This window comes from Oncorhynchus gorbuscha, linkage group LG06, assembly GCF_021184085.1.
Source record: "Oncorhynchus gorbuscha isolate QuinsamMale2020 ecotype Even-year linkage group LG06, OgorEven_v1.0, whole genome shotgun sequence".
NCBI classification, from domain to species: Eukaryota; Metazoa; Chordata; class Actinopteri; order Salmoniformes; family Salmonidae; genus Oncorhynchus; species Oncorhynchus gorbuscha.
In genome coordinates this window covers 54,419,154-54,446,203 of record NC_060178.1, presented here as the reverse complement: position 1 = coordinate 54,446,203, position 27,050 = coordinate 54,419,154, and the positions used below count along the sequence as shown (strand labels likewise).

The 27,050-nt window shown below is 42.3% G+C and overlaps 1 protein-coding gene across 5 annotated transcripts in view; it reads right to left on the bottom strand.

Annotated features, from left to right (window-relative positions):
- The window catches only part of LOC124038092 (LIM domain-binding protein 1-like), a 41,865-nt gene extending 38,833 nt beyond the window's left edge, over nucleotides 1-3,032 (bottom strand). For 2 of the 5 annotated variants that reach the window (XM_046353543.1, XM_046353542.1), the window contains exon 1: nucleotides 2,839-3,030. The gene's annotated coding sequence lies outside the window, so the exon portion shown is untranslated. Of the gene's footprint in view, nucleotides 1-2,838 lie in introns of all 5 variants that reach the window. The other 3 variants (XM_046353541.1, XM_046353545.1, XM_046353546.1) reach the window with 3 other exon arrangements.
- Between the last annotated feature and the right edge of the window lie 24,018 nt (nucleotides 3,033-27,050).

Sequence of the window (27,050 nt, the reverse complement as noted above, 5' to 3'; positions counted from 1 at the left end):
GTGTATGTAAAATTCTGACCCACTGGGAATGTGATGGAAGAAACAAAAGCTGAAATAAATCACTCTCTACAATTATTCTGATATTTCACATTCTTAAAATGAAGTTGTGATCCTAACTGACCTAAGACAGGGATTTTTTTTACCAGGATTAAATGTCAGGAATTGTGAAGAACTGAGTTTAAATTTATTTGGCTAAGGTGTATGTAAACTTCCGACTTCAAATGTAAACTGTATTTTTTTTACCATCTATTGCATCTTGCCTATGCCGCTCTGTCATTGCTCATCCAAATATTTATATATTATTCCATTCCTTTATTTAGATTTGTCTGTATTAGGTAGTTGTTGTGGAATTGTTAGATTACTTAATAGATATTGCTGCACTGTCGGAACTAGAAGCAAAAGCATTTCACTACACTCGCAATAGCATCTGCTAACCATGTGAGTGAGACCAATAAAATTTGATTTGATTTGATAGCAGTTACACCAGCGGGCCCTGGTGGCAATAAATTCATAAAACCAAAAGCTTACCTAGCTGTCCTCCGGCTACACCATGGTGCTACCCTACATAGTGCTGCTGAGGCTACTGTTGACCTTCATTGCAAAACAGTGTTTTTAATCAATTATTTGGTGATGTGAATATATTTAGTATTAGTTTTATCTAAAAAGGAAAACTTTTCAATGTTTCACAATTTTTTACTTTATTAATTTCACTGAGGAGGATGGACCTCCCCTTCCTCCTCTGGGCAGCCTCCACTGCTAAATGTGCAGCTCATTGATTTGAGCATCCTTTTGTAAAGCTCATTTGTTCAACTTTGTAAATGGTGAAAATAGGAATAACCTCAAAACCACCCAACTCCCCCCTCTCTTACCCTTGTCCTCCCTCTGTTTTGTATCTGTGTGTATAACAGCAGTGTTAATCACTACAGACAGCATCGATTAAAAATGCAAAGCCCACCTGGGGCGCTGGGACACTGGAGACCCATGAAACACACACACACACACACACACACACACACACACACACACACACACACACACACACACACACACACACACACACACACACACACACACACACACACACACACACACACACACACACACACACACACACACACACACACACACACACACACACACACACACGTCACCCTCCAGTATGAGCCTTCTTAGCTGTCCCTCACCCTAGCTCACTTCTCTCTTTCTCCTCCCCTCTTTTCCCCTCTCCACCTCTCTCCATCAAGCGTCTTCTCTCTAACTCAATAATCTTACAGTCCACCTCATCACTATGTTTGTACACTATGTTTGCATAATGAACTTACACACAGCACTGACACACACTTACCCCACCAGACATGCCACCAGAATAAATTCAAGGAAACGTATAGTATTATACAGAGCCATGAGTGCATGGAACTCCCTTCCTTTCTTATATAGCGCAACTGAACAGCAAACCTGGTTTTAAAAGACAAATAAAGCAACACCTCACGGTACAACGCCTCTCCCCCATGTGACCTACTTGTTGTGTGTATGTACTGACATGTATGTGTAACTGACACACATTACATGTTAATGTTTTTACATGTATGTAAACTGTAAAATCTTTTGCCTGTAATTTATTTTTCGTTATGTCAGACCCCAGTAAGACTAGTTGTCACCATTGGCATCGGCTAATGAGGATCCTAATACATCAAAACCAAGACAGACAGACAGACAGACAGACAGACAGACAGACAGACAGACAGACAGACAGACAGACAGACAGACAGACAGACAGACAGACAGACAGACAGACAGACAGACAGACAGACAGACAGACAGACAGACAGACAGACAGACAGACAGACAGACAGACAGACAGACAGACAGACAGACAGACAGAGACAGACAGACAGACAGACCACACACAGTAGGAGCAGGGCTTCTCTTAACAACCTCCTCCTCTTAACAACCTCCTCCTCTTAACAACCTCCTTCTCTTAACAACCTCCTTCTCTTAACAACCTCTTTGTTATCCGTCTGTCAGGATCAATATGTTGAGGAAACAAAACAACCAATTTACAAAAATAACAAGTGGGACACGACATTCCCTAAATGCTATTACGTGCTGTTTCAGAGCCATCAGAGCTGAATGTCATACATACTTGTTAGACACATTTCTGAGGAACTATTAACACCCTCCCTAAGGCCTTTCCTATTTGTCGTCTCTCTCGCTCTCTCTCTCTCTCCAGTCAAAACTGAATTATCTCAGCTGACAGTAGAACTCTGCTTTTAAAAGGGTGCACTGAGAACAAAGGCAGATATGAGTCATTTCACAGAGAGAGAGAGAGGAGTGTGTGTGTTTGTTTCTGTTTGTCTGTGTGTCTGTCTCCACTCCAGCTTTGGGGAAATGGCTTTTGTTTCTACGCCAGAACGGCGTTGAGGCTAGAGATATACACTTCGCTGACCTCGCACTGGGGCTCACTCTCTAAAGCAGTTTTTCCTGAAAAACAAAGATGGTGTAAGTCTATCTTTCCCTGTCAGAAGGCACGCAGCAACAGCAATGTCACAGGAGGAGTCAGGTACTTGCACAAACACACACACACACACACACACCTGAATGAGAACGGTCACACTTCACCTCTTGTGAAGAACATGTTCTCTGGAGGTAAACAAACACTCATTATGAACATGACATTTTACACACACACAAACACACAATAATGACATTGGCATAGCTAGCCTAATCCCCCAGTACCAGTCCATTTTAGGTGAGGTCACAAAATAATGCTTACCTCTCCTCTTTGTCTGTCTGTCTACTCGGCACCTCACGACACACACACACGCCATCCATGCTTACCTTTCCCCCCCTTTTATCTCCTCCTGTCCTCTGTCTGTGGCTGTGGAAACACCAGAGCCTGTTCACTAAAACATCCACCAAGTCAACTGCAGAGAAAAATAGATAGTCAGAAAAAGAGACAAAAAGAGAGAGATGTAGTGGAGCGCGCAGATGATGAGGAAGGGAGCCTAGCTCTCTGCTGGTATAAATATGACGCAGAGGCAGCAGCCAGAGTCACTTCTTTCCTCTCCTCTCCTCCACCCCATCCCTCCATACCCACAGAGAGAGGGCACTGTATCCATGGCAACAATGAGCAGCAGTAGGTGGTGGTTACTGAGATGTTGGGGCACAGCAGGGTGTTTCTCGTGAAACCAACTGAAACCATGTCTGTGATAAATTCAGCTATATAGCCTCTCAAATGTTTTAATAATTTACTATCACATTAAAGCTCACTATGCTTGGTTTCTGGTTCTTTAACTTTTTTGGCCTTAAATCTTATTTATAAAATGTACTTTAGATGCATTTAATTTATAGAAATAACTAACACATTTAATTAAAACCAATTAAATATTGTATAAAGTGGTACATATGCAAAGAGTTAACATTTCTGGGTATTCACATAAACTCGTCATATTTTAGACCAAATATATGACAAGTTTAAATTTGATAATTGTCCTCGCACACATTACCCATTTTAGATGTTCATTACGTAACTGTGTAATTGTTAATTCAACATTTACAGTATAATAGATTAGAAAGAACATGAATTGATCATGTCAATTGCTTTGCTGAGTCATTCTGCCATTGTTAGTAACATTTGCTAAGGGCTTCTCATTAACATAATGCTCATTTCTCATGACATTGTTGTCAGTTACAGTAATGAATAATGTAACTCCATCACACTATGTACACAACAGATACACCGCTGACCAAACAACAGTGCTATAATAATAATAATAATAATATATGCCATTTAGCAGACGCTTTTATCCAAAGCGACTTACAGTCATGTGTGCATACATTCTACGTATGGGTGATCCCGGGATTACATTTAAGTCATTTAGCAGACGCTATTATCCAGAGCGACTATAACACCCCCCCACCTCCGCGACCCTCTTGCGTCCCACCACTGCAACAAAAAAAAGACTAAAACACTAAAAAAAATGACATTTAAAAATCTAAAGCTTGTCTGATGTTTTCAGAATTCAAAAGTGAGCATCAAAATAATTTCCAGATTGAGGCATATAAGCATGATGTTATAATTGTTGGCATGTGAAGTGGCCTCTTCTTGACATTACACTACTTTTGATGTCTGAAAACATCTGACAAAGGTTGATATAAACTGTGTTAAAGGATGTTACACCAGAAAAATCTGAGATAAAATGTCAAGATGAATACAAGTTGATGCCAAAAACATTGGTGGTTTACCCAATAAATTACTGGGAGATTATATATAGAGTTTGCGACTCTCATTATTTTTTATAGCCTACAGTTTTCTCACCATTAGTAAGCAGCTCTACTAACTTATTGGGGTGTGCGCCAGCTGATGCTTTTCCGAAGATGAATACACACCTCAACACTAATGGGAAAAGAAGAAGCAATTTAGCAATTTCTTCTCAGCTAGCTACATAGCCGTCTTTGTATCAAAGATAATTGCGTAATTATCGTATTTCGCCGTCCTAACGTAGTCTTCACTAGCCAGCTAGCTAACGTCCACTGATTAGCTGCACTGGAGAAACTATTACACTCAACTGAACGACTTGATCAGTGTAGTGTTAGCTAGCTACATAGCTGTCTTTGCTGTCTTCGTATCTTCGTTCCAAGATAATTGTGTTGTTTAGGTTTAGAGTGTGTAGTCTTAGAGTGATTATCTTAATTTACCGAGGTTAGCTAGCCCGCTATTTGTCGTCCTTAACGTAGGAGACTCTGCTAGCTAGCCAACGCTAGCCAACGTCTTCTGAATAGAACTCAACAACCCGGTCGCATTCACAGGTAGTATCACATTTTCATTTCATTTCATTACAGTACAACTGTTTGATTTGTTTGATCGTAGCTAGCTACATAGCTAGCTACATAGCCGTCTTTGTATCAAAGATAATTGTGTAGTCTAGAGCGATTTTCTAGGTTAGCTAGCCAGCTATTGTCGTTCTTTTAACGCAACGTAACGTAAACAACACTACTAGTTAGCCAGCTAGCCCCCGAATAGCAACACTGTAGAAACTATTACACTCAACGGAACGACTTGATTAGTGTAGTGTCAACAACGCACCCACTGCCAGCTAGCCTACTTCAGCAGTACTGTATCATTTTAATCATTTTAGTCAATAAGATTCTTGCTACGTAGCTTAACTTTCTGAACATTCGAGACGTGTAGCCCACTTGTCATTCCAATCTCCTTTGCATTAGCGTAGCCTCTTCTGTAGCCTGTTAACTATGTGTCTGTTTATCCCTGTTCTCTCCTCTCTGCACAGACCATACAAACGCTCCACACCGCGTGGCCGCGGCCACCCTAATCTGGTGGTCCCAGCGCGCACGACCCACGTGGAGTTCCAGGTCTCCGGTAGCCTCTGGAATTGCCGATCTGCGGTCAACAAGGCAGAGTTCATCTCAGTCTATGCCTCCCTCCAGTCCCTCGACTTCTTGGCACTAACGGAAACATGGATCACCACAGACAACACTGCTACTCCTACTGCTCTCTCTTCGTCCGCCCACGTGTTATCGCACACCCCGAGAGCTTCTGGTCAGCGGGGTGGTGGCACCGGGATCCTCATCTCTCCCAAGTGGTCATTCTCTCTTTCTCCCCTTACCCATCTGTCTATCGCCTCCTTTGAATTCCATGCTGTCACAGTTACCAGCCCTTTCAAGCTTAACATCCTTATCATTTATCGCCCTCCAGGTTCCCTCGGAGAGTTCATCAATGAGCTTGATGCCTTGATAAGCTCCTTTCCTGAGGACGGCTCACCTCTCACAGTTCTGGGCGACTTTAACCTCCCCACATCTACCTTTGACTCATTCCTCTCTGCCTCCTTCTTTCCACTCCTCTCCTCTTTTGACCTCACCCTCTCACCTTCCCCCTACTCACAAGGCAGGCAATACGCTCGACCTCATCTTTACTAGATGCTGTTCTTCCACTAACCTCATTGCAACTCCCCTCCAAGTCTCCGACCACTACCTTGTATCCTTTTCCCTCTCGCTCTCATCCAACACCTCCCACACTGCCCCTACTGGATGGTATCGCGCCGTCCCAACCTTCGCTCTCTCTCCCCCGCTACTCTTTCCTCTTCCATCCTATCATCTCTTCCCTCCGCTCAAACCTTCTCCAACCTATCTCCTGATTCTGCCTCCTCAACTCTCCTCTCCTCCCTCTCTGCATCCTTTGACTCTCTATGTCCCCTATCCTCCAGGCCGGCTCGGTCCTCCCCTCCCGCTCCGTGGCTCGATGACTCATTGCGAGCTCACAGAACAGGGCTCCGGGCAGCCGAGCGGAAATGGAGGAAAACTCGCCTCCCTGCGGACCTGGCATCCTTTCACTCCCTCCTCTCTACATTTTCCTCCTCTGTCTCTGCTGCTAAAGCCACTTTCTACCACGCTAAATTCCAAGCATCTGCCTCTAACCCTAGGAAGCTCTTTGCCACCTTCTCCTCCCTCCTGAATCCCCCCTCCTCCCTCTCTGCAGACGACTTCGTCAACCATTTTGAAAAGAAGGTCGACGACATCCGATCCTCGTTTGCTAAGTCAAACGACACCGCTGGTTCTGCTCACACTGCCCTACCCTGTGCTCTGACCTCTTTCTCCCCTCTCTCTCCAGATGAAATCTCGCGTCTTGTGACGGCCGGCCGCCCAACAACCTGCCCGCTTGACCCTATCCCCTCCCCTCTTCTCCAGACCATTTCCGGGAGACCTTCTCCCTTACCTCACCTCGCTCATCAACTCATCACTGACCGCTGGCTACGTCCCTTCCGTCTTCAAGAGAGCGAGAGTTGGACCCCTTCTGAAAAAACCTACACTCGATCCCTCCGATGTCAACAATTACAGACCAGTATCCCTTCTTTCTTTTCTCTCCAAAACTCTTGAACGTGCCGTCCTTGGCCAGCTCTCCCGCTATCTCTCTCTGAATGACCTTCTTGATCCAAATCAGTCAGGTTTCAAGACTAGTCATTCAACTGAGACTGCTCTCCTCTGTATCACGGAGGCGCTCCGCACTGCTAAAGCTAACTCTCTCTCCTCTGCTCTCATCCTTCTAGATCTATCTGCTGCCTTCGATACTGTGAACCATCAGATCCTCCTCTCCACCCTCTCCGAGTTGGGCATCTCCGGCGCGGCCCACGCTTGGATTGCGTCCTACCTGACAGGTCGCTCCTACCAGGTGGCGTGGCGAGAATCTGTCTCCTCACCACGCGCTCTCACCACTGGTGTCCCCCAGGGCTCTGTTCTAGGCCCTCTCCTATTCTCGCTATACACCAAGTCACTTGGCTCTGTCATAACCTCACATGGTCTCTCCTATCATTGCTATGCAGACGACACACAACTAATCTTCTCCTTTCCCCCTTCTGATGACCAGGTGGCGAATCGCATCTCTGCATGTCTGGCAGACATATCAGTGTGGATGACGGATCACCACCTCAAGCTGAACCTCGGCAAGACGGAGCTGCTCTTCCTCCCGGGGAAGGACTGCCCGTTCCATGATCTCGCCATCACGGTTGACAACTCCATTGTGTCCTCCTCCCAGAGCGCTAAGAACCTTGGTGTGATCCTGGACAACACCCTGTCGTTCTCAACCAACATCAAGGCGGTGGCCCGTTCCTGTAGGTTCATGCTCTACAACATCCGCAGAGTACGACCCTGCCTCACACAGGAAGCGGCGCAGGTCCTAATCCAGGCACTTGTCATCTCCCGTCTGGATTACTGCAACTCGCTGTTGGCTGGGCTCCCTGCCTGTGCCATTAAACCCCTTCAACTCATCCAGAACGCCGCAGCCCGTCTGGTGTTCAACCTTCCCAAGTTCTCTCACTTCACCCCGCTCCTCCGTTCTCTCCACTGGCTTCCAGTTGAAGCACGCATCCGCTACAAGACCATGGTGCTTGCCTACGGAGCTGTGAGGGGAACGGCACCTCAGTACCTCCAGGCTCTGATCAGGCCCTACACCCAAACAAGGGCACTGCGTTCATCCACCTCTGGCCTGCTCGCCTCCCTACCACTGAGGAAGTACAGCTCCCGCTCAGCCCAGTCAAAACTGTTCGCTGCTCTGGCCCCCCAATGGTGGAACAAACTCCCTCACGACGCCAGGACAGCGGAGTCAATCACCACCTTCCGGAGACACCTGAAACCCCACCTCTTTAAGGAATACCTAGGATAGGATAAGTATTCCCCCCCCCCTTTAAGATTTAGATGCACTATCGTAAAGTGACTGTTCCACTGGATGTCATAAGGTGAATGCACCAATTTGTAAGTCGCTCTGGATAAGAGCGTCTGCTAAATGACTTAAATGTAAATGTAAATGTAAGAACACCATCTCATTTCCAGATCTTATTTTGTGCTGATCTTTTTCATTCATTTGGGGGGTTTTGCATATCAGTGTATTTCCACAATGAATGGCCTGGGATGTGGACTTAAAGGGATAGTTCACACGAATTACACATTGGTTTCCTTACTCTGGAAGCAGTCGATGAACAAGATAAGACAGCAATCCATGCTTGGGTTTTGTTTACCTGGTAGCTGTCTCCAGCTTTTTAGCATTTACAGCATAGCAACAAAAAAAACATGTCAGCAAAACTGTATTGAGCTACACAATACATTTTGACACTTTCGGATGATTGGACATGGAAGGTGATAATATATCAGGGAAATCCACTTGCATTGGTTTTGTGTTACTTAACCCTAATTGTCCTCCATAAGAGCATCTGCTAAATGACTAAAATGTAAATGCTACACAAAACTAAAGCATGGATTGCTGTCTTAACCTTGTCCATCGACTGCTTGCAGGGTAAGGAAACCAATGTACAAATGTAATTTTGCATTTTTTTTAATCCAATTGGTAGTTACAGTCTTGTTCCATCGCGGCAACTCCTGTACGGACTCAGGAGAGGCGGTGGTCGAGAGTCGTGCATCCTCCAAAACACAACCCAGCTGAGCCACACTGCTTCTTGGCACAATGTCCACTAAACCCGGAAGCCAGCCACACCAATGTGCTGGAGGAAACACCGTACACCTGGTGACCGTGTCAGCATGCATTGCACCCAGCCCGGCACAGGAGTCATTAGAGCACGATGGGACAAGAACATCCCTGCTGGCCAAACCCTCCCCAAACCCAGACGATGCTGGACCAATTGGGCGCCGCCCCATGGGTCTCCCGGTCACAGAAAGCTGCGACAGAGTCTGGACTCTAACCAGGATCTCTAGTAGCACAACTAGCACTGCGATGCAGTGTCTTAGACCACTGCACCACTCGGGAGACCTTGCAATTTGACCCCTACAAAAATGTCCCACAGGAAATCTGCAAGAATTTGAGCCTCTGTGAATGAATTGTACAGGTGAGATGCAGGTCAAAAGTTGATAACTGTCAAGTTTTCCTATGCTTCTGCCGGACTTTGTATTGTCCTGCAGGTTTAAAAAAAATATTCCTGCAGGACAAGGTACATTTCTGCCGTTCAAGACAAATTCCTGAAGTTAACCTTTCCTGCAGAATTTATTTATTTCTGCAAGACAAAACAAATTCGTGCAGGGAAAGGTCAAATTAAGTTAATAGGCAGAGGCAGATCCTGTAGGATTTATTTCTGTACAATTATTTCTAGGACTAGATGAATTCATGGCAAATTCATGCAGTATTTTTGATAATCCTGTATAATGTCAATGCATGCTGACATGGTCGCCAGGTGTACAGTGTATCCTTTTTTATTTTCAAAAGCATGTTTGACTCATGTATTGTGTCCACACACATAAACTGGACATTTGTGAGGGACTGTACACCTTGTACACCAGATTATTTAAAAAAAATGAAAACATTCAAAAATGTTTCCTTTATTTAACTAGGCAAGTAAGTTAAGAACACATTCTTATTTTACAATGGCGGCCTACTCCGGCCAAACCCTCCCCTAACCCGGATAACGCTGTGCACCACCCATGGGACTCCAGATCACAACCAGTTGTGATCCAGCTGGAATTGAACCAGGGTCTGTAGTGACACCTCTAGCACTGGGATGTAGTGCCTTCCACCGCTGCGCCACTCGGGAGACGAACAGCAATTTCAGTTTATTCATTTTCATTTTAACAACGTTACAATTTATAGAACAACATTATTATATACAGTATATATTTTCCAAATACTCTAAATAAATTACATATACAAAACATATGAATAGGAGTGTGTTGTCTCCGACAGTGGAGGGTCTGGGTCACTGCGTAGTTCAACTCCCTGTCCCAAGCCCACCACCGTGAAGTGAGTGACCGTATTTATGTGTAGGCAATTAAGTGTTTGTGAACAAATAAATTATCCAACAAAAAAATCTATAAATATGTCACGCCTTGGTCATTGTATTTTGTGTTTTTGTTATATGTTTGGGTAGGCCAGGGTGTGACATGGGTTTATATGTTGTGTTTCGTATTGGGGTTTTTATTAATTGGGATTGTGTATGATTAGGGGTGTGTCTAGTTAGGCTTGGCTGCCTGAGGCGATTCTCAATTGGAGTCAGGTGATTCTCGTTGTCTCGGATTGGGAACCGTATTTAGGTAGCCTGAGTTCGCGTTGTATTTTGTGGGTGTTTGTTCCTGTCTCTGTGTTGTAGTCACCAGATAGGCTGTAATTAGTTTCACATCCCGTTCTGTTGTTTTTTTTGTATTTAGTTCAGTTATTTAATGTACCGCGATACTTTCATTAAAGTCATGAGTAACCTACACGCTGCATTTCGGTCTGACTCTCTTCATTCAACAGACAAACGTCGTTACAAAATAAAGCTACAAGCAGTGATGACTCAGGGTTCTTTTACCCTTTTTGCTTTCTTATAACACCCTTATTTTAAGCCATTTATTATTTTGTCATCAAACTTGGTTTAGGCACAACATCAACAATCCCTCACTGTCAATGGATCCCTTTCTGAAAGCAGCAGTGACATGATTCAAACCTGGCCCACCATGGGTCTGTATGTATTGCTAGATGAGCACCTCAGGCAAGTCTGAGGCTCGAAAACCATGGAAGCGCATGCATGAATTGCAGAATATACTTCCTATATTCACATCTTATTATTATTTAGCATTTGGGCTCATTTGTGACCTCTCTATGTAATTGTTATTAAAAGTTTTGTGAAAATCTAAAGGAAAAAAAACAGATTTGAACTCAGTATGTATTACCAGAAAAGGACACTAACCTTATTCACAACGCATGCCTCATAGAACATATCGTGTTTGAAAACCATGGACGATGACATATGTATGTATGAACGGCAGAATATATGCCTCCAATATTACCATCATAGGAACTTTTACATTTGGGCTCCTATATAATTGTTTTACCATGTTTTGTGAAAATTCTCAACCATTTTGTATTTGAAAGACTTGAGGTGTCAGGCCACGCATTCACTCAAATTCATTGGCTCACAGCAACCATGACATTTAATATCATCTTAGTTTTTGGAACGTATTAATAAGATCCTGGTCTATAGATGCTGAAGTTTCACGGAAATTGGTTCAGCAGGCCAAAATGCCATATGATCCATCATGGTGAGGCCATCGACCCTAGAGGCAAATACTAGGTCACTATTATACCAAGTTTTGTGAAGTGTCTCAACCATTTTGTATTAGAAAGTCTTGAAGTGTCAGGCCACGCCCTCAGTAACAAAGCTGTTTATAAAAAGGATGAGTGTGCTGTGCTTACACAACTGCCATCTAAAACTGCCATTATCCACCACTGTCACCTCCCCCCCAGCACCAAATTATTGCGTACTGCACAATCAGAACAAACTATTAACCTGGCTTTAATGTAGTATAACCCTCAAATTCCCAACCCTTATCTACCTCCCATCTGTTACATAGCAAGTTGTTACATAACAAGTTGCTCTCAAGACCAGGGATGTCTTTTATGTTGACACAGGTTGTGTGGATGTCTGAGCATTTTATTAACTGCACATTGTTGGAGACACCGCTCTCTTTTTATTCCTGAAGCAGTAGCCCCTGTGTCTCTGTCTTCTGCGGTGTAGTTGTTTGTATTAAAGGGGTCATTGAATACATACCCCACGTCACAGCTATGACCCATGCCTGCAAAACTCCTTATCAGAACCACTGACCATTCGTTTGTGACAACTGCATGTTTGACCTGTTTTGATAGTGTGGTGCTAGATTTTGCATGAATGTGATTGCCATGCACTATTGCTCTCAGATGAAATCGGCAAGGCTGGTCATTCACGAAGCCTGATTCTCCAAGGAGAGAAGCCTCCCTTGGTGTTGGCATTCTCACATAATTTTTCATTGCACAATTTGTTGTTAGCTTATAGTCTCTCAGCATTCTTTCCACAAAGCTTTTACTTTGCTGGTTGGAACTACTGGCATAAACAACTGTGACAAGCCTTGGTGCATGTTGGTAAAGACAGGACATCTCAACCATTCAAATCAAATCAAATCTAATTGTATTTGTCACATACACATGGTTAGCAGATGTTAATGCGACTTAATGCGAGTGTAGCGAAATGCTTGTGCTTCTAGTTCCGACAATGCAGTAATAACCAACAAGTAATCTAGCTAACAATTCCCAAACTACTACCTTATAGACACAAGTGTAAGGTGATAAGAATATGTACATAAAGATATATGAGTGAGTGATGGTACAGAGCGGCATAGGCAAGATACAGTAGATGGTATTGAGTGCAGTATATACATATGAGATGAGTATGTAAACAAAGTGGCATAGTTAAAGTGGCTAGTGATACATGTATTACATAAAGATGCAGTAGATGATATAGATTACTGTCATGTTTTGTCTTATATTGTCTTGTCATTTTGCTTTCCCTTCTGTTCGTTTTCCCCCTGCTGGTCTTTTTAGGTTCGTTCCCTTTTTTCTCTCTCCCTCCCTCTCTCTCTTCTCTCTATCGTTCCGTTCCTGCTCCCAGCTGTTCCTATTCCCCTAATCTATCATTTAGTCTTTCCACACCTGTTCCCTATCTTTTCCCCTGATTAGAGTCCCTATTTCTCCCCTTGTTTTCCGTTTCTGTCCTGTCGGATCCTTGTATATTGTTCACCGTGCTGTGTCCTTGTCTCGCCCTGTCGTGTCGTGTTTCCCTCAGATGCTGCGTGGTGAGCAGGTGTCTGAGTCTGCTACGGTCAGTGCCTTCCCGAGGCAACCTACAGTTTATGGTCGAGTCTCCAGTCTGTCCTCGTCATTACGAGTGGAATTGTTTGTTATGCTTTGTTTACCGCTCCGATTTGTCTAGGAGTATTGCATATTTCCTTTACTGGAATAAAGACTCTGTTTTCGCCAAGTCGCTTTTGGGTCCTCATTCATCTGCATAACAGATTACAGTATATACATATACATATGAGATGAATAATGTAGGGTAAGTAAACATTATATTAGGTAGCATTGTTTAAAGTGGCTAGTGATATATTTTACATAATTTCCCATCAATTCCCATTATTAAAGTGGCTGGAGTTGAGTCAGTGTGTTGGCAGCAGCCACTCAATGTTAGTGGTGGCTGTTTAACAGTCTGATGGCCTTGAGATAGAAGCTGTTTTTCAGTCTCTCGGTCCCAGCTTTGATGCACCTGTACTGACCTCGCCTTCTGGATGATAGCGGGGTGAACAGGCAGTGGCTCGGGTGGTTGTTGTCCTTGATGATCTTTATGGCCTTCCTGTGACATCGGGTGGTGTAGGTGTCCTGGAGGGCAGGTAGTTTGCCCCCGGTGATGCGTTGTGCAGACCTCACTACCCTCTGGGACCTTACGGTTGTGGGCGGAGCAGTTGCCGTACCAGTTTGTGAGTGCTTTTGGTGAGAAGCCGAATTTCTTCAGCCTCCTGAGGTTGTGCCATGGACATAGTTTCAGAAAGTTCCCATTGTGGCTCTCAAACATGAAGGCACTGACACCTTAAAGGATCCAAATTTCTTACTGATGATGCAGTTTGTAGAAGTATGTAGATGTTGAAAGAAACATGACACTTCTCATACAATTTTTCAAAACGACCAACAAATAAATATCTTGAGGAGAATTTCAGCTTCATCAATGGCAGGAGGGGAACTCTATCAGGAAACAGCAGCTTCCTTGTACAAGGAGCAGTAAGTGCTCTAGATACTGCCACGGTATAATTCATTTTAAGCAAGGAAGACTGTAAAACAAGAGGAAGTATCTGAGGCTTTCCAGAATTGGCGTGAACGTATTGAGCGTGGAGGTCTTGTGACATTTACTGGTGGTTTTATGGCAAGCAACCTCTTGTCGATTTGTTCTATGTCTCATCCCATGTACCAAGACTCAGTGTACCAGGTAATACTTTCAGTCAAACCATAGTGTGGTCATTTGCCAACATATGCAGAGTAAGGTACAGGGCATGTAATCAAATGCAAACCTTGCAATCATGTTGAAAAATGTTAGAAGTATTACAGTTTTTCTCAAATCGCTTGGCTCAATTCTCAAATTCTCAAATTTCAAAATTCTGAACAATTTGTTTCTTGTTTACACCAGATTTGAATTTCTTATTAATTTAGGTAATTGCGTATGTTTCGGCACGTGGGCAAAAGAGTAAGTACAATTGTCTACAATTTGCACAATACCTACATGCACATGGCTTGCTGATCAAAACTGATGAGTTGATTCTCGGTGAAATTGTCATACTCTTCACAACTTCTAAACATTCTTTCATCGTGTGAGCCATCACAAAATGATCCATTCAATTATCAAAATCTGTCAGACATACATGTATATTCCGTAAATATCTATGACATGGAATGTTTGATGTCTGCTAAATTGGCACCTGCCAGGTGACATAGTAATGAAATAGGAATCACAATCTTAACAATCAAACAATCAAGTTTGGAAGCATATATATGGAGCTTGCCCACAGCACAATCACTACCATTTTTGAACATGGCAGAACATCACAACCCTGAACAGCAGCTACATGCTCGTGGAAGAGAAATAAGAAGATGTGTAAGAATGCGTGGTGGTGGTGTCAGAGGAAGACATAATAGAGGAAGAGGTAGAGGCAAAGAATAAGAGTCCCTGATGAAATCAGAGTCACAATTGTTGACCATATCATAAACCATGGTCTTACAATGGAAGAGGCTGGTCGGAGAGTACAGCCTAATGTAAACAGGTCCACGGTGTTTTCAATTGTGCAAACATTCCGTAGTGAAAACAGATAAATAGGTACTCGTTCTTTACTTTTGTTACAGCATTTAATTCACAACAATACAGCAACTATTGTAAAGGTACACACAAGTCTGAAAATCACGTATGAGGAATATAGAGTAATACTTCACAATTTGAATGCAATATACTATCTGCAACAGTATCTAATTGTGAATTCTACATGTCATATATATGGGACTGCACAACGACCTCATGCTGGTGGCAGAGCAGCAGTATTCAGCCATCCACAAGAAATTTGCAACATGGTCATAGCCAACAATTCAATCAGGCTAAGAAAGATCCAAAGTGCAATCATAAATGACAACAATAGCTTTGCAAATATCAATTCTGTCAGCATTTCCACTAGACAGTTTTGAAAAAAAATTGACTGACTATGAAACAACTCGACAAGGTGCCATTTGAGAGGAATAGTGACCGAATGAAGGAGCTGCGGTACAAGTATGTCCAGGTAAACCATTGGTGTGCACATGGTATATTGTACAGGGAGTTTTCCTGTACTTCAATGATGCCTGTATATACTTCTTGAAGTTGTAGATACCCATAAGAACAGAAAGCATTTCTACTTTACTAAACTGTCTGATTCTAGAATAGACTATGTAAAACTAACTCTATATTATGTTTCTGTGTTACTATGTAGAGAATAATGGAGCTGGAAGGACATGAAATGACCCACATTCTTGTTTTTGTGGACGAGGCTGGGTTCAATCTGGCCAAAGGCAGGAGACGTGGCTGTAATCTCATTGGACACCGAATCAAAATGGGCACACCGGGCCAACGTGTGGGCAGTACTACAATGTGTGCTGCCATTTCTGAGAATGGTGTGAGCACACATTTTCCACACATTGGGCCCTATAACACCCAACTTCTCTTGACCTTCCTAAATGCACTTTACAGAGAACTAATACCAGAATACGAAAGAGGTTAAATTAAGTTAGACCAGATTTGCCAAATCATGTAATTGTGTGGGATAATGTCAGCTTCCACCGAATCAACATTGTTAGGGAATGGTTTGCTCCAAATGAAAAGATAACAATGGAGTTCATCCACCACACTCCCCATTCCTGAATCCGAAAAAAGAGTTTTTTTCAGCATGGAGGTGGAAAGTATATGACTATCAGGCACAAGATCAGATGTCTCTGTTAGATGCCATGAATGCTGCTTGTGAGGACATCACAGGCAACTATTGCAGGGGATGGATGTGCCACGCAAGGAGATTTCCCCCCCAGTGCATCACAGGGGAAAACATCAGATGTGATGTGGTCAAAAATCTCTGGCCAGACCAACAAGAGCGACAGGATGTCCACCAAGAAGATGGGAATTTGTAGTGTTACGTACTGTGAGGAGGTACAATTTATTGTTTTTACAGGACTGCCGCAGGTTTTTTCATTGTTGCAGGTATTTTCATTGTTGCAGGTTTTTTTTTTTAATTGCATGGATATTATTTTGTGGCAAATTCTGTTCACTATATGACTTTATATGTAAAAATGGACATGTAAATGTGAATTCTGTTTACATGTAACACATGTACAAAAATGTTACATGTACAAAAATGTTACATGTTACAAAAATAAATGTACTGTATACAGTTGAAGTCGAAAGTTACATACAACTTAGCCAAATACATTTAAACTACATTTTCACAATTCCTGACATTTAATCGTAGTAAGAATTCCCTGTCTTAGGTCAGGTAGGATCACCACTTTATTTTAAGAATGTGAAATGTCAGAATAATTGCAGAGAATTATTTATATCAGCTTTTATTTCTTTCATCACATTCCCAGTAGGTCAAAAGTTCACATACACTCAATTAGTATTTGGTAGCATTGCTTTTAAATTGTTTGTTTAACTTGGGTCAAACGTTTTGGGTAGCCTTCCACAAGCTTCCCATAATAAGTTGGGTGAATTTGGGCCCATTCCTCCTGACAGAGCTGGTATAACTGAGTCAGGTTTGTAGGCCTCCTTGCTCGCACATGCTTTTTCAGTTCTGCCCACAAATGTTCTATAGGTTTGAGGTCAGGGATTTGATGGCCACATCAATACCTTGACTTTGTTGTCCTTAAGCCATTTTGCCACAACTTTGGAAGTATGCTTTGGGTCATTGTCCATTTGGAAGACCCATTTGAGACCAAGCTTTAACTTCCTGACTGATGTCTTGAGATGTTGCTTCAATATATCCACATAATTTTCCTGTCTCATGATGCCATCTATTTTGTGATGTGCACCATTCCCTCCTCCTCCAAAGCACCCCCACAACATGATGCTGCCACCCCCATGCTTCATGGTTGGGATGGTGTTTTTTTGCTTGCAAGCCTCCCCCTTTTTCCTCCAAACATAACGATGGTCATTATGGGCAAACAGTTCTATTTTTGTTTCATCAGACCAGAGAACATTTCAAAAAAAGTATGATCTTTGTCTCCATGTGCAGTTGCAAACTGTAGTCTGGCTTTTTTATTGCTGTTTGGAGCAGTGGCTTCTTCCTTGCTGAGCGGCCTTTCAGCTTATGTCGATATAGGACTCGTTTTACTGTGGATATAGATACTTTTGTACCTGTTTCCTCCAGCATCTTCACAAGGTCCTTTGCTGTTGTTCTGGGATTGACTGCAACTTTTCGCAAAGTATGTTCATCTCTAGGAGACAGAACGCGTCTCCTTCCTGGGCGGTATGACAGCTGCGTGGTTCCATGGTGTTTATACTTGTGTACTATTGTTTGTACAAATGAACGTGGTACCTTCGGGTGTTTGGAAATTGCTTCCAAGGATGAATCAGACTTGTGGATGTCTACATTTTTTTTTTTTGAGATCTTGGCTGATTTCATTTGATTTTCCCATGATGTCAAGTAAAGAGGCACTGAGTTTGAAGGTAGGCCTTGAAATATATCCACAGGTACACCTCCAATTGACTCAAATGATGTCAATTAGCCTATCAGAAGCTTCTAAAGCCGTGACATAATTTTCTGGAATTTTCCAACCTGTTTGAAGGCACAGTCAACTTAGTGTATGTGAACTTCTGACCCAATGGAATTGTGAAATAGTGAATTATAAGTTAAATATCTGGCTGTAAACAATTGTTGGATCAATGAATTGTGTCATGCACAAAGTAGATGTCCTAACTGACTTGCCAAAATTATAGGTTGTTAACAAGAAATTTGTGAAGTGGTTGAAAAACAACTTTTAATGACTCCAACCTAAGTGTATGTAAACTTCCGACTTCAACTGTACATACAAATGTGCATATCATTTTTCTGTGTACTACAGTAATGACTTTTCCCAGTAAACGTTTACCTACTGTTGAAATCAGTATCTAAAAATCTCAGTGTGATACACAATAGCATTCAGCTAGACAAAACTGACATTGTTGTATAGTACGGTAAGCAGTCAGTGTCAACAAAGTAGAACAAAACAGAAATTTGTATAAAACAAACATTTCCAGTTTGACTGCCATGGTGAAAAAACATCAAAACATTTTGACCAGTATGGCTCACAAAATGAATTTTTTTCTCCATTTTTATGTCTTGGCCAATTTACTGACACAATGACTAGGGTTTGAAGCATTAATTAAATGTTTTGTCTGAGTTACTAAATTTGACCCAACCACCAAGGCAACGTATCCCCTGTGTTTGCGTAGCGTATCTCTGGTTCACTCTCAACAGTAGGCTACACAGTTGTGAACTAGGGCTGTTACGGTGGCCGTATTAATGCCACACCAGTGGTATGTCATGATGGCAGTCAAATTCCATGTGACCGTTTAGTCATGGTAATTAGGCTTCTCCAAGCTCTGATGCTGCTGATGGTCATTAGTAACCTACCAAATTTGCTAACTGCCTGGTACTCAGCACTCTATTGTCCCTCTAATCACTCTAACATCAATGCAAATGTGTTCCAAAATCTAATCAAACACTTCGAGAGTCCATGAGCTCATGTTGAGCAACATCTCTTTAGGTTATGCAATCGTGTTTTGAAAACAGTGTGATGGCCTCTATTAAAAAGAGAAAGATCCCATCAGCTTTCTATAAGCTAGGCCTACTATATTTCTCAACCTTCCTAATATAAAGCACATTGATTCTCTTTAATATTAGGACTATGGGGGATAGTAGATTGACAGAGGCTAGTGCTTTTGCTGTTTGTTAGGCCTTTTCAAAAAAAAAATATTTTGATTTGTTTAACACTTTTTTTGATTACTACGTTATTCCATGTGTTATTACATAGTTTTGATGTCTTCACTATTATACTACAATGTAGAAAATATTTTAAAAAATACAACATTTAAATAAACTGGTACTGTATATGACACAAAAACAAACGTTACATTCATAAATATTGTAAAATAATAGATTAAGTGCTGGGTAAAATAAAGTCAGAATATACTTTATACATATAATAGATACCTTTTTTGGTACGGACCCATCTCGTCTTTAAAACAAAGTACACTAACAAAACCCTAAGAATATTATACTGCAGAGGCAATAACATACATATTCACGAGGGGTGAAACGGTTCACAAAACTCACGGTACGATACGGTACAGTGGTGTCATGGTTCAGTATGGTTTCGATACGTCGACAAAATAAATGCCTGAGAAATATGTCATTTGTATTTAGATTTTCCATTTCACTTATAATAGTAAACTAGCTTGAATTCCCAGTAGCATATGGAAACAAAGGGACAACAAAAAAACAGCAGTGCCTGCCATATAACATGAAATAAAATAGTAATTTAAAACAGAACTTCAACAAGAGTGCATAGTCCAACACCATATATCAAAATTAAGTCACATAGCAGTGCCTTAAACAAAATAGGACCCCTTGAGACAAGTTACTTGAAAAAAATGTTTTTTATCAGATTTTCAAGTTTTTCTTTAAGAAGATTAGTCTATCCACATTATCTGTAGTGAGCACAGATCGACTTACTGTGACTTTGTCAGCCGCTTAGGAGAATACCCTCTCGCTAGGGACAGAGGTCCCAGGCACAGCCAGGTAGCGCCTTGCTAACATGGCAACACAAGGATATATTAACTATTTGGTCTTCCACCATGTAAGTGAATCAGCATCCAGGGGAATACAGTCCACGTCCCTGTATGAGGTCACCTCCTCCTCTATGACCTTGACCTTTGATTTGGTTCCCTGCTCCTGGGTCGTGAACAACTCCCCAAAAAGCTCAGCCATGGCAGACTTCTTTTCTGGAGGAGAACCTTTGTCGTCTGCTGTCTCTGAAGAGGGGTTGGCTCCTGTGGTATCTGTGGCTTAAATCACTAATTAATAATCAAATAAAAAATGTCACATTATAAAATACCTGTTGTATATTGTTCACAATCTCTGCTGTGAGTTCAATGTAGACTCTCAGACGAGCAGCAGCATCCAGGTGCAGCAGGGACTTGAACCGGAGGTTCAAAGCGGGGCTCTTGTGTAAGAAGTCTTGGACACCAGGGTCAGCATATCTAGGCTTCAGGTTTAATCTGATAGCAGTCTTGTCATCCCTTGACAACTGTGGGTTCATCTTCATCAGATGCCACCATTGATTTCATAGGCAGGACCATGGAAACTGATGGGATGCTCTCAGTGCATATTAGTGTTGTGATTGTTTAGAGAGGTTTGCACACTTGGATAACTTCCTCTGCTAGTCTTGAGTCATTTTCAGACAAAGTTACAATATATTTTATATTCTTCCTCACAGCTTGATCAGTCAGTGTAGAATACACCACAACTTTCTACTCAAGCTATCTCTCAAACATGTCATGGCTTGAATTCCATTTTGTAGGGACATATTGGATTAGTTTGTGGTTTGGCAGCTCCTGTTTTGTCTTGAAAACATGTGCAGCAGTTGTGCTTTTATGAAAGAAGAATACCACCTTCCTGATCTTCGCTGGGAGGAGAGAGATTGGATTAATTGACATTGCTTTTTGAGATGCTAGATTAATAACTTTACCCCCAAGTTTACACTGGTGTGACTCCTCTCAAGGGGACGTGTTTGAAGGACATGGCTTTTTATCTTCCACTCTGCAGTAATGAAATGATCGGTTACAGTAAGGTAGCTATCTGTAGCTCTAGACATCCAACTGTCTGTTGTTAGAGCAACAGACTGTGTTTCTGAAAACTCGCTCTCAAGGTGTTCTTTTGTATAAGGCAAGTAATAATGTCTGGGGAAAATGTGTACGGGAAGGAATAGTGAAGCGCGGCTCGACCACAGGTTTCTGAACCCCGCATTCTCTGCCACAGAGAAGGGTCTCATATCTGCCGCTACGTTGATTTCTTTAGCCCTACCGGAGTCAGATCCATATTGTTGCCAGAAGGCTGAGTCAAATAAGAATGCGCAAATGTGCTTGCAGGCTTGGTCCAACAGCTAAACAAGCGGTCCTGCAAGCATCAAATTAACGCCTACACCTGCTAAATATACACCTACACACGCTAAATGAATGCATTCTTTAATATGCTAAGTTTACAAGCCAATTTCTCTAGCTCCTCCTTTCAACCAGATTTCATGAATCGGTGTACAGTCAGTTTGAAGCAACAACACCATAATTGAAAATGGCGAGAAAGACTTCCTTATCCACAGCAAAGAGACCCTAAATGACTGCACTCTCCTTCTGCTCTCCGATAATCCTGGAGTTGATGCTCCTCAGTCCACGTTACCAAGGTTGATTCTTTTTAAATAGTATTATTACTTAATCGTAAAGTTGATCAGCTAGCTAACACAGAGGATGGATCTGTTTATGGCTCTGCAGCTCTGTTGGAGGCTCAGACACTGAGACAGCAGTGCAAGTGTCAGGACTTCCACCAAAGTCGGCTCCTCTCCTTGTTCGGGCATTTTTCATATATCCATTTGTCTTAGTTTTCATTTGCCCAATCAATCTAATTGTATTTAACCCTCTGTTTCCCATCATGTTTTGTGTGTAATTGTTTCCATGTCATACGATGCTCTTTAGCGCTTTACTTTATTGTTCCATGTTTTTGAGCGCGTTTGGTTTGTTGTGCTCCCGTTTTGAAACTTTAATAAAGTGTGCTTTATTTATCATACTCTGCTCTCCTGCACCTGACTTCGCCTAAAGACACACCTTGACAGAATTAATCACAGAGAATATGGAGTCAGCAGGAACAGGTACCCCGGTTAGAGGAGTCGAAAAACGCGTCCAGGAACATTCGGCCATGCTACATCATCTTGGTGCCATGATGGATCGCGTTGTCCAGACCACGGACCGTTGGGCGAGACAGGAGGTCTCTCCAGTGCCTCGACCAGCACAACCGGGGTTGTCTCCACCCTTTCCATCCGGAGGGAATTCCGGGGGGTGTACGGCTCTACCTTCCCAGGGAGTATGATGGTACGGCAGCACAGTGCCAGGGATTCTTACACACCTTGACAGCAAGTAACTTAGGCCTATGTGTTGCTAATATTGTAAGTCTGATTAGGCCAAGGGAGTATTTTATATACAGTGCCGTGCGAAAGTATTCGGCCTCCTTGAACTTTGCGACCTTTTTCCACGTTTCAGGCTTCAAACATAAAGATATAAAACTGTATTTTTTGTGAAGAATCAATAACAAGTGGGACACAATCATGAAGTGGAACGACATTTATTGGATATTTCAAACTTTTTTAACAAATCAAAAACTGAAAAATTGGGCATGCAAAATTATTTGATATTCTGTTGGTATCGAAAGTCTAAGAGTTTAACCACATGTATGGTTACAATATTCTGCAATGGTCTACAACCTTTGTTCTCCCGTGATTGAGAGAAACATGGTCTACTTGAGAATTTCTCAAAGTTGGGTTTTATTCAGAATTGCAGAAAAGGGGCTGTCCCAGGATGCCTGACCCTAACTGGGCTCATAGGCGGTCCTCTGATTTAGTTCAACTCAAAAGGGAATAGGAATTTCCTTCATTAAACAGTCCAAAATCACATTACACAATTTTACAACCAGTATCATACTCACTCATTCATCTTATACAACAATTAGATGTAAACCTCATATCTGAGGCTATTATATAAACAGCCTTATGTTAATGTGGCCACACAGTCTCCCATGAGCTTCCCCAAAATGTAACAAATGGACCAGTTCGTAGCTGGATTCTTCACCGATCTTTAATACCTTGTCCGGAACATGAAATTTGTTTGGACCTCAAGTTCTGTGAGGTGGAAGAAATTCCTTTGTTCTCTATGAAAATTCACTCTGTCTCTATACTGTGTGCAAGAGGAGATCCTCTCCTCAGGAATTTACGACCTCTCTCTGACCACAGCCAACTAGTTGAAGGAGGCAGGGAGAGGGGGATGGGGCTTGCTGTACCCAAAGAGGGCAACGCCATGATAGAAGTTGGGAACAAATATACACAGGCAGTTAGGAAAGCTAAGGCTAGCTTTTTCAAGCAGAAATTTGCATCCTGTAGCACAAACTCAAAAAGTTCTGGGACACTGTAAAGTCCATGGAGAATAAGAGCACCTCCTCCCAGCTGCCCACTGCACTGAGGCTAGGAAACACTGTTACCACCGATAAATCCACAATAATTAAGAACTTCAACAAGCATTTTTCTACGGCTGGCCATGCTTTCCACCTGGCTACCCCTACCCCGGGTCAACAGCCGGAAAGATGCCACGGTCATCCCCCTCTTCAAAGGGGGAGATATTCTAGACCCAAACTGCTACAGACCTATATCTATTCTACCCTGCCTTTCTAAGGTCTTTGAAAGCCAAGTTAACAAACAGATTACCGACCATTTTGAATCTCACACTACCTTCTCCGCTATGCAATCTGGTTTCAGAGCTGGTCATGGGTGCACCTCAGCCACGCTCAAGGTCCTAAACGATATCATAACCACCATCAATAAGAGACATTACTGTGCAGCCGTATTCATCGACCTGGCTAAGGCTTTCGACTCTGTCACGCACAACATTCTTATTGGCAGACTCAACAGCATTGGTTTCTCAAATGATTGCCTCACCTGGTTCACCAACTACCCCTCCAATAGAGTTGAGTATGTCAAATCGGAGGGCCTGTTGTCCGGACCACCGGCAGTCTCTATGGGGGTGCCACAGGGTTCAATTCTCGGGCCGACTCTCTTCTCTGTACACATCAATGATGTTGCTCTCACTGCTGGTGATTATTTGATCCACCTCTATGCAGACAACACCATTCTGTATACCTCTGGCCCTTCTTTGGACACTGTGTTAACAACCCTCCAGACGAGCTTCAATGCCATGCAACTCTCCTTCCGTGGCCTCCAACTACTCTTAAATGCGAGTAAAACTAAATGCATGATCTTCAACCGATCGCTGCTCGCACCTGCCCGCCCGTCCAGCATCACTTCTCTGAACGGTTCTGACTTAGAATATGTGGACAACTACAAATACCTAGGTGTCTGGTTAGACTGTAAACTCTCCTTCCAAACTCAGGTTAAACATCTCCAATCCAAAATTAAATCTAGAATCGGCATCCTATTTCGCAACAAAACATCCTTCACTCATGCTGCCAAACATACCCTCGTAAAACTGACCATCCTACTGATCCTCGACTTCGGCGATGTCATTTACAAAATAGCCCATCCAACTACCTCATCTCCATACTGTATTTATTTATCTTGCTCCTTTGGACCCCAGAATCTCTACTTGCACATTCATCTTCTGCACATATTACCATTCCAGTGTTTAATTGCTTTATTGGTGTGAGCACACATTTTCCACACATTGGGCCCTATAACACCCAACTTCTCTTGACCTTCCTAAATGCACTTTACAGAGAACTAATACCAGAATACGAAAGAGGTTAAATTAAGTTAGACCAGATTTGCCAAATCATGTAATTGTGTGGGATAATGTCAGCTTCCACCGAATCAACATTGTTAGGGAATGGTTTGCTCCAAATGAAAAGATAACAATGGAGTTCATCCACCACACTCCCCATTCCTGAATCCGAAAAAAGAGTTTTTTTCAGCATGGAGGTGGAAAGTATATGACTATCAGGCACAAGATCAGATGTCTCTGTTAGATGCCATGAATGCTGCTTGTGAGGACATCACAGGCAACTATTGCAGGGGATGGATGTGCCACGCAAGGAGATTTCCCCCCCAGTGCATCACAGGGGAAAACATCAGATGTGATGTGGTCAAAAATCTCTGGCCAGACCAACAAGAGCGACAGGATGTCCACCAAGAAGATGGGAATTTGTAGTGTTACGTACTGTGAGGAGGTACAATTTATTGTTTTTACAGGACTGCCGCAGGTTTTTTCATTGTTGCAGGTATTTTCATTGTTGCAGGTTTTTTTTTTAATTGCATGGATATTATTTTGTGGCAAATTCTGTTCACTATATGACTTTATATGTAAAAATGGACATGTAAATGTGAATTCTGTTTACATGTAACACATGTACAAAAATGTTACATGTACAAAAATGTTACATGTTACAAAAATAAATGTACTGTATACAGTTGAAGTCGAAAGTTACATACAACTTAGCCAAATACATTTAAACTACATTTTCACAATTCCTGACATTTAATCGTAGTAAGAATTCCCTGTCTTAGGTCAGGTAGGATCACCACTTTATTTTAAGAATGTGAAATGTCAGAATAATTGCAGAGAATTATTTATATCAGCTTTTATTTCTTTCATCACATTCCCAGTAGGTCAAAAGTTCACATACACTCAATTAGTATTTGGTAGCATTGCTTTTAAATTGTTTGTTTAACTTGGGTCAAACGTTTTGGGTAGCCTTCCACAAGCTTCCCATAATAAGTTGGGTGAATTTGGGCCCATTCCTCCTGACAGAGCTGGTATAACTGAGTCAGGTTTGTAGGCCTCCTTGCTCGCACATGCTTTTTCAGTTCTGCCCACAAATGTTCTATAGGTTTGAGGTCAGGGATTTGATGGCCACATCAATACCTTGACTTTGTTGTCCTTAAGCCATTTTGCCACAACTTTGGAAGTATGCTTTGGGTCATTGTCCATTTGGAAGACCCATTTGAGACCAAGCTTTAACTTCCTGACTGATGTCTTGAGATGTTGCTTCAATATATCCACATAATTTTCCTGTCTCATGATGCCATCTATTTTGTGATGTGCACCATTCCCTCCTCCTCCAAAGCACCCCCACAACATGATGCTGCCACCCCCATGCTTCATGGTTGGGATGGTGTTTTTTTGCTTGCAAGCCTCCCCCTTTTTCCTCCAAACATAACGATGGTCATTATGGGCAAACAGTTCTATTTTTGTTTCATCAGACCAGAGAACATTTCAAAAAAAGTATGATCTTTGTCTCCATGTGCAGTTGCAAACTGTAGTCTGGCTTTTTTTATTGCTGTTTGGAGCAGTGGCTTCTTCCTTGCTGAGCGGCCTTTCAGCTTATGTCGATATAGGACTCGTTTTACTGTGGATATAGATACTTTTGTACCTGTTTCCTCCAGCATCTTCACAAGGTCCTTTGCTGTTGTTCTGGGATTGACTGCAACTTTTCGCAAAGTATGTTCATCTCTAGGAGACAGAACGCGTCTCCTTCCTGGGCGGTATGACAGCTGCGTGGTTCCATGGTGTTTATACTTGTGTACTATTGTTTGTACAAATGAACGTGGTACCTTCGGGTGTTTGGAAATTGCTTCCAAGGATGAATCAGACTTGTGGATGTCTACATTTTTTTTTTGAGATCTTGGCTGATTTCATTTGATTTTCCCATGATGTCAAGTAAAGAGGCACTGAGTTTGAAGGTAGGCCTTGAAATATATCCACAGGTACACCTCCAATTGACTCAAATGATGTCAATTAGCCTATCAGAAGCTTCTAAAGCCGTGACATAATTTTCTGGAATTTTCCAACCTGTTTGAAGGCACAGTCAACTTAGTGTATGTGAACTTCTGACCCAATGGAATTGTGAAATAGTGAATTATAAGTTAAATATCTGGCTGTAAACAATTG